This window comes from Telopea speciosissima, chromosome 8 (genome assembly GCF_018873765.1).
Source record: "Telopea speciosissima isolate NSW1024214 ecotype Mountain lineage chromosome 8, Tspe_v1, whole genome shotgun sequence".
Taxonomy (NCBI): domain Eukaryota; kingdom Viridiplantae; phylum Streptophyta; class Magnoliopsida; order Proteales; family Proteaceae; genus Telopea; species Telopea speciosissima.
The window spans coordinates 33249019-33265829 of record NC_057923.1 but is presented as its reverse complement, the minus strand read 5'-3'; the positions used below and the strand labels follow the sequence as shown (position 1 = coordinate 33265829).

Sequence of the window (16811 nt, the reverse complement as noted above, 5' to 3'; positions counted from 1 at the left end):
CCCATTGGTTATTGCATTGGTGTTCTATTCTTTCATTAATTATTACTTATCTCTAAGGTGCATGTTGAAAACAGCATGTAGTGGACCTGCAGCCTTTGGTGAAATAATTAAGAATTGATGTCCAGGAATATGGTGGGGCTATTTTGGTTGTGCAATCACAGTGGATAAACAAGGTTTTACAAAGGAGATTTATTTGGAGAGAGAAAGAAGTCTAGGGAGTAGGATTTTTGTTGGGAAACCTTGATGCTAGTTCCGTAATTTGGTCTTCAAGAGATTAAAATAAGACCAATAATTCGGGCATCTACAATCCCATTGAACTCATGTGATCCCATTCAATTTACACCCTATTTTCGTCTCAACAGATCGAACTTAAGATGGATAAAAGCGTGCCTACAATCCCATTCGAATTCGTGTGACCTCGTTCAAATGGGATCGGGAGGGGTATTATTTACACCCTATTTTTGGTCTATTTCGATCAATAGACGAAATCTATTTAAGTCAAGATTGACCTATTAATCAGGGATTGGAAAATGGTCAGAAAACGAACAATGATTGAAAATGGTCAGAAATCAGTTAATGACCGAAAATGGTCAGTGACTAAAGGATTGGCAGTGATCGACGAACAGTCAGCAAGGCGGTTATAACTAATTCTTAAAGAAGTGGAAAGTTGTGAAACTATCTGATAGCTACAAAAACCACCAAAACTGCCAAAGATGCCTATAAAAGGAAATTCGAAACAAAGGAAGGCATCCAACAAATCAACACAATGTCTTTATCTTTTATCTTTTTTTTTTATTTTTTTATTTATTTTTAAGAATAGTGTGATGTAGAGTTTTATCCAGCAATATGTCTTTTGGCTTGTTTCAAAAGACATCCATTCATCAAGTTGCAACCTTCAACAGATCGTGCATGGTTGGTAGAATTGTGAAGATTTCAACAAATTTGTTTATGGGTTGTTAGCAATTTGATCGTAAAGTAGTTTAGTGGAAATACCAACTTGTAAGCTTCATCGGTTTGGATTTGACGAGTTGTAAAGACTTCAACAGTTGCGTTTCTGCAAAGTAAGCAATTTGATTTCTTTTTCTTCTTCTTGGCATTGCAATCTTTGCATTTTTATAGATGTCCTTGGATTACCAAGGCACTAGTAGGGTCCATCATCGCTTGGAGCAAATCAGAATAGTTCCTCAACCAACAACGGTCTCTAGACCGAAGAAATTAGGGGAAACAATTATTTATGTAGTTGTTAATTAGACGGGGTTCTGTGCTGATCTAGAGTAGTTGAATTAGCAAGGGTAAGGCTGCTTACATTATGACCCGCCCTAGACTCTGCAGTGGCGGGAGCCTCGTGCACTGGGTAAGCCCTTTTTTTTCTTTGAGGAAAACAAGTCCATATCTTCCTATTCATCAATTCAATATATGGATATTTCTTTGACTGGGTTCGGAAGTCTTTAACTCAAGGAAATATAGTTAGTTTTATAGAACTGGATATGATTTTTTGTAGTTTTCACCATAAACAGTGTGTTAAGGTGTCCACTGAAAATACTGTTCACTCAGATTCAACAATGGAGAACAAAAGGACAACCTTTTGTTTGGCTCCCCTATTTCATTGCAATGGGTTTTTCATCTGCTCTTCTTTTGTTTGTAAGTTATTAATTATGTGATAAGTTTCCTCAAGTGTATCACATTGCATGGCTTTTACTCGATCACTGAATATAGCTTTTGAAAGAGTGGTCTTTAAGTTGTTCACTCAGAAATAATTCAAGATGGAAGAGAAACAATACTATCAATTTGGTTATTCTCCCTCTTTTACTTTGGTTCTGATGTTGGAAGCATGCAGTACTTGAACAATGGGAGTGCCACTGCACTAATCTAGGGAGCATCGCCTCAGACACGGTTTGATCCTCGGAAGGACCGAGTAGAGACTAATCCTGAGCAAATGGCTGCAGCATCAGCTCAGGCTAAGATATCCTTGGCTTCCATGTAATTTGCTTAATTTAATGTGGCTGATCAATTTTCCTATACTGACTTCAAACTTGATACTTAAGGCCAGTTGGTGAGTTTGTGGAAGCTTAACTTAATTCTATAGCACAGAATGACACAGGCTACAGGACGAACAACAAGGGTGATTAGATGGTACCATTCACATCCACACATTACAGTTTTTCTATCTCATGTTGGTAAGAAGAATTGATGACTATTATTTTTTGCTAACCAAGACTTGTCTTTCTTGAAGCTGTTTTAGTATGTTTCCTCAACTATGGTCTCCCTTTTGATGTCCATGCTACATTTATGTAGTTATTTATTGATTTTCTGGTGCCAAGCAACACTCCTACAACATCTTCACCACAAAAAGTTCAGAAAATGAAAGCTATAGGACCATACTTATGAAAACTGGGCACTGTATGTAACGAACCTATCTGGGAAGGAAAGAAATTAAGTTGAAGAAGGAGAAGGGGAAGGGAAAAATACCACTTCGAGGGTGGTGACCTCCTAGAACAGAGATAAGAGAAGAGATTTTGATTAATTCTTGGATACCTCTACATGACCTTCATTCCTCCATTTATAACAATCATTTATCCTCTAATTACCCAACTACCCCTAGCAGACTAACCCAATACAAATTACCCATCTACCTCTACATGATTAACCCAACACAATAATCCATCTATTCATAACATTGCCAACCCCTTCAGAGAACCTTGTCCTCAAGGTTCAGCTGCATACAACTGGCGCACTTCAAGCATGCTTCCCTAACACCAAACAAACCATAGCCAAGAAGAGCCGCCCAAAAAAGCTGGATCGACACCGAAAAATTGCGCCATCTTCAACCAATCTATGAGCATGCATGAGTCCGGACTCAACTCAGCCCTCTGCCATCGGCTTAACTTATTCAAGGCTGGTTTAAAACACCAGCAATAACAAACACATGGCAAGGGTAATATGGCCACACGTTCCTTCTTCTTTCTTTTATTTTTATATTCCCTATTACTTTCCTCTCTCTTTCTTTTCTCCCTCTTACAACTTTGGAAAAAGCATCATTTCACTTGAAGAGTGGAGCAAAGAAAGTGGTTATATCAGCTCCATCAACTGATGCGCCTATGTTCGTTGTGGGAGTAAATGAGAAGACATACAATCCTGGCATGAACATTGTTTCTAATGCAAGTTGTACTGCCAACTGTCTTGCTCCTCTTGCCAAGGTTGTCCATGAGGAGTTTGGTATCGTTGAAGCGCTCATGACAACTGTGCATGCAACTACAGGTTTCTCTCTCTCTCCAAATAGCACCCATCACAAGAGAAGAGCCAGATGGTCAGCACCAAATTTTGGAAGATGATAAAATACCAACACACCTGGAACACAACTGTCACTTGCGGAGAAGGGCTGAGAAGTGGATTAAGACCCTGAAATTATGGTGATCTTGATCGAGTTGCAAACACCGCTGGGGAAGAGAAATAAACTTGAGGATACCAATCGCCTGAATTTCACTAATGAATGCGAAGAAAATCTCAGTTTGCTTAAGAATAAAAGCAAAACGAAGGAAGGCGGAAACGATAGGCCTCTGAATCTGAAGATTCCAGCAAGGGAGACGGTGATCTCAGGGAGCCTAGTAAACTCCGCTTGCAAGCCTTGGTTCCTCCGCATTTTTCGTTTCCCCTTCTTCGGTCCCAACTCCCAAGTCTCCCAACTACTGTACAGCTGTGCCAATTGAAGGAATTCCAAGGTTTCGTTTCTCCAAGTTGCAGTAGTTTGGTTTCGCGGATTGAAGTTGCAGTGGACTTGTTGAGCTACAGACAAAACTCTCGCAGCAAAGGAACTGGTATTCCTGCTCCGATAGAAGCTCGAATGAGGTGGTGGCTCCGGTGGTGGCCGAAGTTGCCGGTTCTTGAGGTCTCGGTCGCTAGGATCCCACAATCTACGCACAAGAGCAAGATCTCGCTGGCTTCCAAGATCTTGATCGCCAAGGCTCCATGACTGAACTGGGAAGGGGGGAAAAACAGAGGTGATGGAACACCAACTCGTCCCTGTTGTTCCGCGATCGAGCACCCATGTGGTAGCTGCGCTCTGTCGTCGACAAACGCATGCCACCTTCGCCGTCACCTTGACTTCCATTTTTCCTCGATCGAACACCATACTTACCCTAATCGGTGGATTGGGGTCTTGACCGTCGGAATCCCATGACCCCAAAATCAGAAAAGGGATCTAGATCTTTTCTCTTCCTTTTGTGCCGTGATTTTGGCTCAATAAGCACAAACGGGTATGAATACTTGCCTGGATCAAAGGGTCGTAGAGCCTGCTCGATGCCGATGGTGCGAATTGCCATATCTGCCGAGAAATCCAGGGGAAGCCTGAAGGATTGTGATGCCGCACAGAATACGATGGAGTGATGTGATGGAGCTCGGCATGACGGTAATGAACAACCTTCAGAGAGCTGCGACGCAATGATTGGATGTTGGTCGATTGGTTTTTACGTCGGTTGTTTCATCGTCGGCTGAATCTGGTCGACTCGATTGATAAGAGGGTAGACAGTATTCATGACGCCGGAAGCCGGATCCGATGCCATGAGCGCTGAAACCAGTGGGGTTTGGTTCAAGGAAGCCGGAACCAAAGCCGTGGAGTCGGCATGTGCATCGTCGTGCTCCCTGGGAATCGACACACCTTCACCTTCCACTGTATCAAGATAGTAGATCCGCTCGAGCTCGGTGGAGATTGCAGTCTCAAGAAAATTTAGGAACGGCGATGTCGGATCGTGTTGTTCCCAGTAAAGAAAAGAACGGCGATGTCGGATCGTGTTGTTCCCAGTAAAGAAAAGAACGGACCAAACTATTGTAATGAGAGAACAGACCCATGGGGATTAAGGGAATGAAAGAGGAAGGGCAAAGAAATGGTAATGGAATGGTAGGGGGAGGTTCAATGAAAGCACCAATGTAACGAACCTAGATCTGGGAAGGAAAGAAATTAAGTTGAAGAAGGAGAAGGGGAAGGAAAAATACTACTTCGAGGGTGGTGACCTCCTAGAATAGAGATAAGAGAAGAGATTTTGATTAATTCTTGGATACCTCTACATGACCTTCATTCCTCCATTTATAGCAACCATTTATCCTCTAATTACCCAACTGCCCCTAGCAGACTAACCCAATACAAATTACCCATCTACCTCTACATGATTAACCCAACACAATAATCCATCTATTCATGACACTGTAGGCGACATTTTAATTTTGTTTCCTACCTACATGGTTATTGAGGATATATTGGTCTTTCTCTCTTGATTGGCACATGTGATAACACATTTCCTATTGAGAATGGAAACCCAGATTGCGTATCTCCTTAGAGATCTACATGCGATATGGATTCCCTACAAGAATGGAAACTCGGCTCCTAGTGATTCACCACATCTCTATTTCCATATTTTATGTATCCATTCTCATCCACTTACCTTGTACAAATCCTAAAAGGATCTCACGTTCTGTACTCTCTATTAATACTCTCCATTGAGAGTAATCTGTAAGGCAATGAATATATTGAATCTAACATGGTAATCAGAGCCACAAAGACTCCCATGAGTTTCCTCTGATCCTGTTTGTTCCTCAAATTTTTTTTCCAATGACTAACATTTCACTCTCATCCACCACTACTGGCGTCTTCTCTTCCTCCTTGCTGAGCATGCCATCTCTCTCCTTCCCCAATGCACACCACTACATCTCTATCAAGTTAACTTCGAAGAACTTTTTGTTTTGGCAAACATAGGTTGAGCCCTTTCTCGATGGGCTTGATTTGTTTGGACACCTCGATGGTACTACACCGTGCCCTGCCGATCCCACTGATGCTACTACCTGGCGCCGCCAGGACTCCATGATCTAGGGACTCATCCTCTCCTCTCTCTCGTTGAGTCTTTCCCATTGTGCTTGGTAAACGCACCAGTTGTGAAATATGGACTGCCCTCTGCACTGCTTACTCATCGCCTTCTGAAAGTCGGATTATGTCACGCACCATGGCCATGCATGATCTGACCCAAAAGCTTGATGAAACTATTTCACAATTCTTGCAATGTACCAAACATATTGCGGCTAAACTTGTGGCTGCTGGTCAGGCTCTACTCCCCAGTGCATTCAATCTTCATATTTATAAAGGACTCAAATTGGGTTTTCGTGCCATGGTCTCGTCTCTTCTCACCTGCACTAATTCGATTGAGTATGATGATCTCCATGCCATGCTTCTTAGTCATGAGTTTCTTCATGGTACCACAATGATGACACTTACTCTCTCTGACCCGCCTGCTGCTGCCGCTTCATCGTCTGCAAATACTGCTCAACGCACACCCAACCCTGGCGACATCTCCTCTTCCAATTGGGGTGGTCGAGGTGGCCAAAACTGTGGTGGCCGAGGTGGCCGTGGTGGTACTTTTGGCCAATTCTCTGGTCAGTTTTGGTGCGCCATCTGCCGTAGAACAAATCACATCACGGATCGTTGTTTTTACCACCAGCAACCAGGTTACCCCTGCCCCTAACCAGTCCTACACCCCATCCGGCCCCTTTCCATCAGTTCACTACACCTATCCGGCCTCTACCCAACCCTACGGTCACCCCAGTCCTCCCCTCCTACCGACCCCACACCCATCTACTGCTCTCCCTTGGTACCTTGACACCGGTGCAACCCATCATGTCACCCCTGACTTGCACTCTCTTTCTTAATATGATGAGTACATAGGTTCGGATCAACTTAATGTTGGCAATGGTAAAGCCATAAAGGCTTACCGATTTCACATCTTGATTATTCCTCTTTACCCTCTTTCTCTAATTGTTCTTTTCATTTAAATAATATTCTTCATGTTCCATCTATTTCCAAATGTCTTCTTTCTGTTAATCAGTTTACCCATGATAATAATGTATTTTTTGAATTTCATCCCTCTCACTTTCTTGTGAAGGATCAGGCCACCAAGTCAACTCTGCTGTCCGATCCGAATAAAGGTGGTCTTTGTGAATTTCCTTCATCTCCTTCTCCATCAGCTCATGCTTCAGTTCGCATCTCCCTTGATTTGTGGCACCATCGACTTGGCCACCCTCATGAACGTTTTCTTCGGTCCATGCTTCGTCAAAATAATTTGTCTTTCTCATTGTTTCATCTTAGTTCGGTTTGTAGTGCTTTCCAGCAGGGTAAAGCACATCGCCTTACTTTACCAATCACTAATAGTAGAAGTCTTTTTCCTTTAGATCTCATCCATAGTGATGTTTGGGGCCCTTCTCCTACTGCTTCTTGTAATGGCCATCGGTACTATGTAGTTTTTATGGATGATAATTCAAAGTTTATTTGGTTTTATCCCACTGTGCACAAATCTGAGGTTTTCCATATTTTTGTTCAATTTAAAGCACTTGTGGAACATCTTTTTGAACGCAAAATTAAATCGGTTCAAACTGATTGGGGTGGAGAATTTTGAACTCTTCCTTCTTTTTTTCTCCAACATGGAATTTCTCATCGCCTATCTGCTCTCCACACCCATGAACAGCAAGGGGCTGTTGAGTGCCGTCATCGTCACATTGTTGAGATGGAGCTCACCCTCCTCGCTCAAAGCAATGTTCCCCAAATTTATTGGCATTTTGCTTTTGAAACTGTCGTTTTTCTAATAAATCGGATGCGCTCTATTATTTCTAGTGGTGTTTCTCCTTTTTAGCTTGTTTTTCACAAAGTTCCTGAATACACCTTGCTTCGGGTGTTTAGTTGTTTGTGCTTTCCTTACCTTCGTCCTTATAATCATCATAAAATGGATTTCAGGTCTTCTCCCTACGTTTTTCTTGGTTATAGTCCCTCTCATCATGGGTATCGCTGTTTTAATCCCACTGTGCAACCCAAGATTTTGGAAACCTTGAGTCTCAACCTTATGTGTAAAATAGTAATTTAATCCCAGGGATATTATGGTAATTATGCTATATGATTAATTAGAGTTTATTAATTGTCATTAAATGAGTTTTAATGCAAAAAGTAATGTTTTATAAAATTTTAGGTTTTTATATACATACATGTAGTCATAGCTTATCGGTGTGTAGTTGTTTTGTTTGTGGGAGGTACAAGGTTCAATTCTCGTGACTTTATGCTAAAAAAAGAATAAACAATGATAATAATAAAATAAAAAAAAAAAAAAAGAGGAGAGAGTAGACTATATGGCAGAATACTTGGAAGAAAGCAAGTCTAATTGGGAGATTTAGGGAAATTAGAGATAAATTAGGAATGAAAGAAAAATTAGAGATAAATTGAGATAAACTAGGAACAACAGAGAGGGAAGGAAAGAGGGTCATCGCACATAAGAAGAAAAATACAAGGAAAATATAAATAAATAAATAAAATAAATAAAAGAAACTTGACTCACAAAAGGTAACAAATCTTCACAAGAGATAAGAAGAGAGAGGAAGAGAGAGAGAGTGAGTTGGAGATAAACAAGAAAGAGGAAAGGTGTTACACCCCCATCCCTGAACCACGGAAAATGCAACCGGAGCATACAACTACGCTCTCCAACCACCAGAATCACTGATACAGTATCCAAGACTAACTCATTCACAACGACAAATAATAGGTAAAAGGAAAGGATTAATATTAATAACATCAGAGTTAGCAGAAGCTAGGTGATAGCATATAAAATATTGTCTATTTAAGTTTACCCCTTTAAGTACAATTCGTTCTAATTAGGATCTATGTATTATCACTGTATAATAAATACACCTATCAAGAAAGGAATAAAAAGAATACACCTTTGAAACAAAAGATAGTTTATCAAAGTGTAACAAAAGATGGCCACCAGCCAAGAATCACTGATCCCTCGTGGAACATATCTCATAGTAGTACTCCGGTCCATGATTCTCATACTCCGGAGTCCACCACTCTTCATGACCTTCTTCAGGAATCTTGAACTCTACGCCATCCTGCTCGAATGTACCTGCATCAACTAAAAATATGTTTCCTTGAGGAGTGAGCTCCAACTGAGCCCAATGAGTGGCTAAGCTACACAAACATACACAATAATAATAATGAATGGGGTTGACTGCAAACCATACATGATGGACGGATACCAAGGTGTCCCATACCACCAAGGTAGACCGTACATCACATACAATTTACAATCATGCTATATGAATGAATGATGATGTATAGTTTTATTGTTATCCACCTAACACACAACTAAGTCAGATATAGTACTATAGCAACACCTTAGGTAGCATCCCCGACATCGATACCATAAACGGATGGTATACCGGTGATGACAAACCTGAGTTGCACTGGAAGCCTGCCGTACCGGTCTCCACCAAGAGATATACGTAAACCCCCAAGTCAAATCCCATCCTGGCGTTCGGCCCAAAATACGATCGGTGCCCGAACTTCCCGGGTGGGCATACCCGAATAACGGTCGGAACCCACAGATTTGATCGACACCTAACCCCCTGTCGGTAAGGGTCATAGTACTAGGTAAACATTTATCCTAGCTAGCATTCACCTATTATATGAGTGAGGTACGCATGTGCATAGGCCAGAGGCCGAGTCCATAGATACCAAAATACGGTCGGCCGGCTATCCTCTCGCCCCTCGAGCCCATACGTACGTATACAAGTACGAGATGTGAATACCGAAGGTAGTCGGTTGGTCACCATCCCGTTTCCACTTAATGTAATGGACAACTCTAATGCAATTTCAAGTATGGCAATCTCAAGCCCAGCACCCACCAGCACTTGGATCCCGCTTCCGAAGCCCTAGATCTACATGCCATGAGTGAGTCCATATTATGGAATCCCCAGGTCCAGCACCAACCGGCACCCGAGTCCCATAACTAAATCCAATACCATTCGCACCATAGTGCAATAAAATAAATAATATCGCAAGACAAGAATGTAAAGTCCTATCAACATCTAAACATTTATATCGTCCTATATCTTATCGTCCTATATCTTACCAATAATTATATATTATAACACACATGCATGAATGGCATTCGTAAGACACGACACACAAACATTTTATAAATTAAGACGTTTGCTTAACTCACTCACCTTGATTCTCAGTCAATCGTCAGTACGGAGTTCTTCAAATCGACATTCGATGCCAAGTACACTGTCCCACGTACTAATACGCCTCCGAGCCAGGTCAGTCAACCTAAAGAGGGTGTACAACGTAGGGAGAGATTAGTGCCTTAGGGCTAGAAGAGTTGGGCCCCATAAGGTATCAAACAAGGTTGAAATAGGGGACCGGCACATACAGTAAGGCTATATCATGTGCCTATCCATGTGCCTGTCCATGTGTTTGTCCCTCTCGGACTTCCCACCGGTAGATCTAGGTTCTCAGGGACTGGCACTTGCATGTGCCTGTCCATGTGTCTGTCCCTCAGGGACCGGCAGATCTAGTTTCTCAGGGACTGGCACTTGCATGTGCCTGTCCATGTGCCTGTCCCTCTTGGACTTCCCACTGAAAGATCTAGTTTCTCAGGGACAGGCACTTGCATGTGCCTGTCCATGTGCCAGTCTTGCTGTTCATGCCATTCTGAGAATGGTTTTACCTTGGGGTAAAATGGGGTATTCTTAGGGTTATTTAGGGGTTCTTGGCTATGAGTTCCACTCCATTAAAGGTGCCATCCCCCACATGGGTTCATGAATCCAACGCTTAGATGGGTTTTCCTTGTTAAGAAAACTCATCGATTTCGACCTCACACCTAGGGTTTTCCATAAATGGTTGGTGAAACCCATAAATGGAGGTAAAACCCCACTTAGGGCCTATCAATGGGGAAGGGTTTAAGGTGAAATAGAAATCATAAGGGTTCATTGGCTCTCATTACTTAAGAATGATACTATCCATTCATGGCTTCCTTACTTAGGTAAGTAATGATCCATCAATGGTAGTTCATTCCCAAAACCCTAGTTAATAGGAATAGATGTAGAGGGAGAGAGGCTCAATGTGAGGTTAGGTACCCCCACGAGACACAAGGTCAACCATTAATAGCCTTCCAATTGAGTAGATGGAGCACTCAAGATTTGCTCAACCGATTCAAACCTTAGGTAATAGAATTAGGGAAAGAGAGATGGAGAGAGAGAGAGAGAGAGAGAGAGAGAGAGAGAGAAAGAGACTCACCAAGGGTTGATGATGATAGCTTGTGCTCCACCATAATTCTCCCTTCTCCTTCCTTCTTCCTCTTCTTCTTTCTTCTTCTTCTTTCTTCTTCTTCTTTCTTCTTCTCCTCTTCTTTTTTCTTTTTCTCCTCTCCTCTCCACGATTTAGGATTGTAATGTGAGGTGAATAGTAGTTTTGGGTCTTTAATAACCCATCTAGGCATTAGGTCTTGTTTGGTTAGTCTCAAGTCCTTAGGTCCATTTTCTTAGGAGCTTGTTTGGTTAGGTATAAGCCCAAGGTCTAGTTTAAGTCATTGGGCCATTGGATCCACTTGGACCCATGTCCTAAGTTCTAGTTACAAATAGAAAGAGGCGAAGCTCCTAAGCCAAAGCCCATTCTAGTTCTTATGCTTATTAATGGTCATGCATAGGCATGAATTATTCAGATAGTGACTTACTCCCAGTCATCGCTAAGTGGATAAGGGTGATTCAGGTGCGGGCCCCGCGGATCCCCATTATAAGGGAATTCCAAGAATATGCTTTCGTGGATGATTTTCCCCCTGTCTCTGAAGGTGGATCTTTCCTCGAGGACTTACCCTGTTTCGTGGTCAACAATCTTATGTGATGGCTTGAGTATTATGACCCACAGTTCACGAGTGTACTCCACTCCTGGTTCTACACAAAAGATTCAAATCAGACCAGTGGTCAGATCGGGTTTTAATCTGGGTTTTGGGCACGGATTTAACAAAAGGAGTAGCCATTTAATAGGAGATAGAAATATAAGGGTGGACTCCAAGGAAACCCCAAACCTAGATCGTGGAAGTAAGGAAAGAAAGGAAAAGAAGAAGAAGAGAAAGAGAAGAAAGATAGAAGAAGTGAAAGCTTAGAGTGTTCAAGTAAATTTGGGGCTGCACAAACAAAGAGTAAGTTCTTCTAAACTTAATTTAATTTTTACCTAGGGTAAGAGATAATAGACCTAGATTAATTTTCTAAGATCGTATCCTAAGACCTTATATTGCGTCTTTAGAAAGTATGATAATCTTTAGGAGACTATGACTCTTGATATTTTCAGCACAGATTTTTCTGTGCACCATTTTTGTAAAAATCAAGGTTTTTAGACGGCTTAGGATTAAGATTTTAAATTTATATGGTTACAAAATAGACTGATAGACCTTCCTATGCATGTATTTTAAGACCCTAATCCATTCTGGAGGTGTATGTACTTTGGGTATTACATTGAAGTTAATGTAATTCTTGTTGGACTTGTATGTCCATCAAACCCGGTTCGGTCCGGTTCAACCCGGTTTTACTTTGAATTGAACTTTTATACAATTTAGTTTAATATTATCACAAGCGATATAAACTTTTTGAGCATTATGTGTCTGTAAGTTTTACGTAAAATTATAATCATGACTAGGGTTTGGGCTGGGCATCCTTATCACATGGTCGTCGCATTGGGTATGCCTAGACATGTGATGTCAGGGTACGAATGCGAGTACTCACATGTTTGATGTGTGTATTGGCAAAGAATCTACTTTGTCTATTCCCTCATGTATTACTACCAGATGTAGGAAGGGATAGACATGCTTCACCAACACCCTTTGCCTGAGGGAACCCTGTCACTGCAAAGTGTGATGGCATTCTTTGGTTTGTCAATGACTGAGACTCAAGCGAGTCAAAGCCGGTGTTCTGGGAATGTGAGAACACTTTGTGAGTGAAGGAGTTACTCAACATGGTCACCACTGCCCGATTGGGGAACACCAAGATTGAGACTGTCTGTGTATGGTCGGATCGGAATCTGGATCCAGTGCCGTATTGGAAATGGTTTTGCAAAAATCTATTTTACATAAAATAATAGATTATATATGATTATTTGAACAAAGTGTTTTATCGAGTTTTGTAGGACCCGATTAGATGCACAGACACTTTTATATGGACATATACTATGGATTGGGGTTTGGCAGTACAAGTGTACATGCCCTAGATTCCACAATGATGGTGTTGATTAGTGGGGGGGGTTGTACATGATAATTTGTTATCATGTAGGGAGTTATTTAGAATTTACTAAATTAATTGGTTCTTTATTTAATTAATGGATATGGTGCTAATTATAATTATCCATAGATTTAAATAAAGTAACTAATTAAAACTTTCCCTATTAGATTCTACTTCTTCACCTTTTTGAAGCACTTTAAGTTTAAACAGAACTACCAAACAAAGAGAGAGAGAGAGTTAGACTCTCACAAGGATTAATCTTAATCCTATCTGGGTTTTTAATTAAACCCAATCATTATATAAGGGGACCAAAAAACGTAGAGGGGGCACTGCTCCACATTTTCTGTCCGGCCCCCTCTAGCCTGCGTTTTGGTCTCTCTCTCTCTCTCCCTCTTGTGATCTCTCTTCTTCTTCTTCTAGTTTCTCTGTATTGCAATTGAGAGTTAGGGTTTGAGAAACCCAGATCGGTGGATGAAGAATTGGAGAGCATCTGGAATTGGCTTGAAGATTCTTGGTAGCACCATTGGTGGTTTAGATTTGTTTACTTGGAGCGCTCATTGGAGGAAGAACCATTATCTATTGGAGGAGCAACACTTGACGCTTACTAGGTTAGCAATTCTTTATGAATTCCTCTTGATTTAATTATTGATTATTCATGGGATGCGAAAGAAACCCGAATCGATTTATTTCCGTCATTCATACGGGTATTGGATGGATCCCTGTTTCCATGTGATGGATTAGAGATGAATTTTCTCCAACTGTTTAGGGTTCTATAATTGCATGCGACACAAAACAGTAGGGAAGGGCATTGGTTTGACAACCAAACGCTAATTGGGATGTACTAGGGTTCCCATGGGCGACCATGGGCTAACCCAGGGCATGCAATACCCTAATTGGTTTATAATTGGTTTCCCTAGGGAAGCATGACTTGATCCCATAGATCGTAGTTTGACCTATAGTATGGTATCAGAGCCACCTTTCTCACCCATGAATATCAAATAATTAATTGTTTAATGTAATTATCACGTGTGGGATGTAAGTTTCAAATTCTTGATTGAATTTGCACATGGGTGATTACATGGTTGTTGTAACAACCTTCCCATGTGCACATGGGTAGTTATAAGGTTGTTAGATGTAACAATTTGCCCATGTGATGATGGAATTGTTTAATTTATTTTTTCCAATTGTTAAAACATGGTATCCAAGTGGGATGATGATTATTATTTTTTTTTTAAAATTTTTTATCATGAACATATGGGGGCGAAATGCACGCTGCCACGCCTTTGCGCGCGCCCCCCCTCTCTGCCTGACTATGGCCCCTCTGTGTGCTGCCCATGAACACCCCTGGCAACAACCAACGCACAGGCTGCAGGCCTGTGGGTGGCGGCTTGTGGGCTGCTGCCCGTGGGTGTGTAGCCTGTGGGTTGCTCGCATGGGTGCACGCTGCTTGCCCATGCAGGTTGCATGCACCCGGCCTTGATTCCCCTCCAATTTTTAATAAATAAAAAAAAAGGGTTTTTCAAAGCAGAATTTTTTTTTTTGTTTTTTTTTTTTGGAGGAAGAAGATGGGTGAAGAGATCCCTCTCTCCACCCACTTGCAATTAAAATATGATTTTAATTTTTAAGGGCTTGGATACATGTTATCACATGTGATGTGGTGGTTCAATAATTGAAGAAATCCATGGTTTGGTTTACTTGCTTTAATGATGTCCATACATGAAATTATGTTATAATGTGATTATGGGAATGGCATTCTAATAAAATAGATGGAAATTTAACGTATGTGATGCATTGGGGTTATGGGTGGATGTGATGCTTCTCTCTCTCCCCCTATCTTTTTGATAAACAAATGTACTCCACCCCATGGGCAGCCAAATGGTGGGTTGGTTTCTCTATGCGGGGTTTCTTTATTATGGAAATGAAAGTGTATAGAATATTTTTCCTAGGTTTCCATTGTAATTTTAAAGGAGCTAGGACTCCCAAGGCATGTTGATGGTGATCCACATGTGACGCTCAAAGCTTATGGAGATGCAAGTCACCTACTTTGAATGTGATCGAGTGGACGAGATGATCCAAGCGTGGCATCCATGGCATGATTGATGCACCCAAGTTATTAGTTTTTATTTTTATTGGAAGGGTTCTTTAATTGCTTCTGATAAAAATACCGCCATCCCATAATCACTTTTAATTAATGTTGATTAATTATGTTGTTTAATTTCATCCATGATATGTGAGAGTTGATTAATCCCTCTTTGATCATAATACATATATGATATGGACTAGTCTAAGTAAGTAGACATGTTCATGGCCTCCTATTGAAGATAAATGTAGAAACTGTGTGATATGACCCCGCATAAGCCGACAGGATATTGTCAGGACCGCTATCACATGATTATCTATATTTACCTCTATCTAGATACGTTAGGGTATGGATAGTGTGAGGGCACTGCGACAATGGGCCATCTTTCATGATTCCATGATCCTAACTAATGCAATAGGTAAATACATGACTTGGGTGTATGTCAGCCGACAGGATCTGGATATGACACCCAGGTGGCCGAAAACATTGGAAGCCCATGAGATGGACAACTTAGTCCACACTACCATAGTGTGTATAATAACTCCCGACAGGGTAAGTTATGCATGCAAGGGTTGTAGATATCCAATTCATCTTTTGGGTCATAAGAGAGACCCAAATCATGAAAGACCATTGATGTGTGTGTGCTCAATTTTTTTTTTAACGGTTGTTAATATGCATGTGTTTTTACTTGTACATGTGTAGATTATTATTCAATGGCTGTCGTTAATTCCAACCTGTTAACACTCATTACCGAATACAAACTAAATGGTACAAACTATGTCGATTGGTACCGGAGCATTAAATTTCTCCTGACTACTGAAGGACTATACACGGTTCTAGATGAACAAGTTCCTCCTCAACCCGACCCAAATGATTTTGAGGCAAATGAAGAGATGCAGGATTTCTTCATGAGGGATTCCAAAGCATCACTTTATATCCTAGGATCGTTGGAAAAGTCAATTCTAGACTCGGTCAAGGATATACGCACCGCTAGGGGTAAAATGGATAAGCTTGCTGAATTGTTCAATAGGCAGTTGACACACGCCCATTCTAATGTGGTGCCAAATCTACAACTCTAAGATGTCCCAAGGGACTCCACTGATGAATCGTGTAATGAGAATAATCAATCTGTTTGAAAAACGATGTGATCTTGGCGTCACTCACTTCTGCCTATGCACCCTTTAAGATGTCCTACAAGATGTCAGATAAGGAGATGAAGCTCACCGAGCTTGCTAACACATTGGTAGAGGCGGAAGCTTCCTTTAAAAAGGATAAGGCTGAGGTCAATGCAACTGATGTGAAGCTTTCTTCAAATGGGAAGAAGAAGAAAAAAGGAAGTAAGGGTAAGACCCTAAAACCCAAGGGTTGGAAGTCTGGCAATAAAAGTAAAGGCAAGTGCTTCTATTGCAAGAATGAGGGTCATTGGAAAAGGAACTGTCATGCATACCTGGCGACTTTGAAAAACAAGAAGCCGGATGAAACAGAGGTTGCTAAAGAAGGTACATGTGATGTTCACGTTCTTTATGAGTCTAATTTGTCTTTTGAATCAACCAATTCTTGGTTGGTAGATAGTGGTTCTACTGTTCACATTTACAATGATTTGCAGGGGTTCAAGGAGACAAGGAACCTGAAAAGAAATGAGGTGCATCTTCGGATG

General features: G+C 41.2%; 1 pseudogene; it reads left to right on the top strand.

The window, feature by feature from the left end:
- LOC122672244 overlaps positions 1-16811 on the top strand; it is a 55031-nt pseudogene that overhangs the window by 25588 nt on the left and 12632 nt on the right.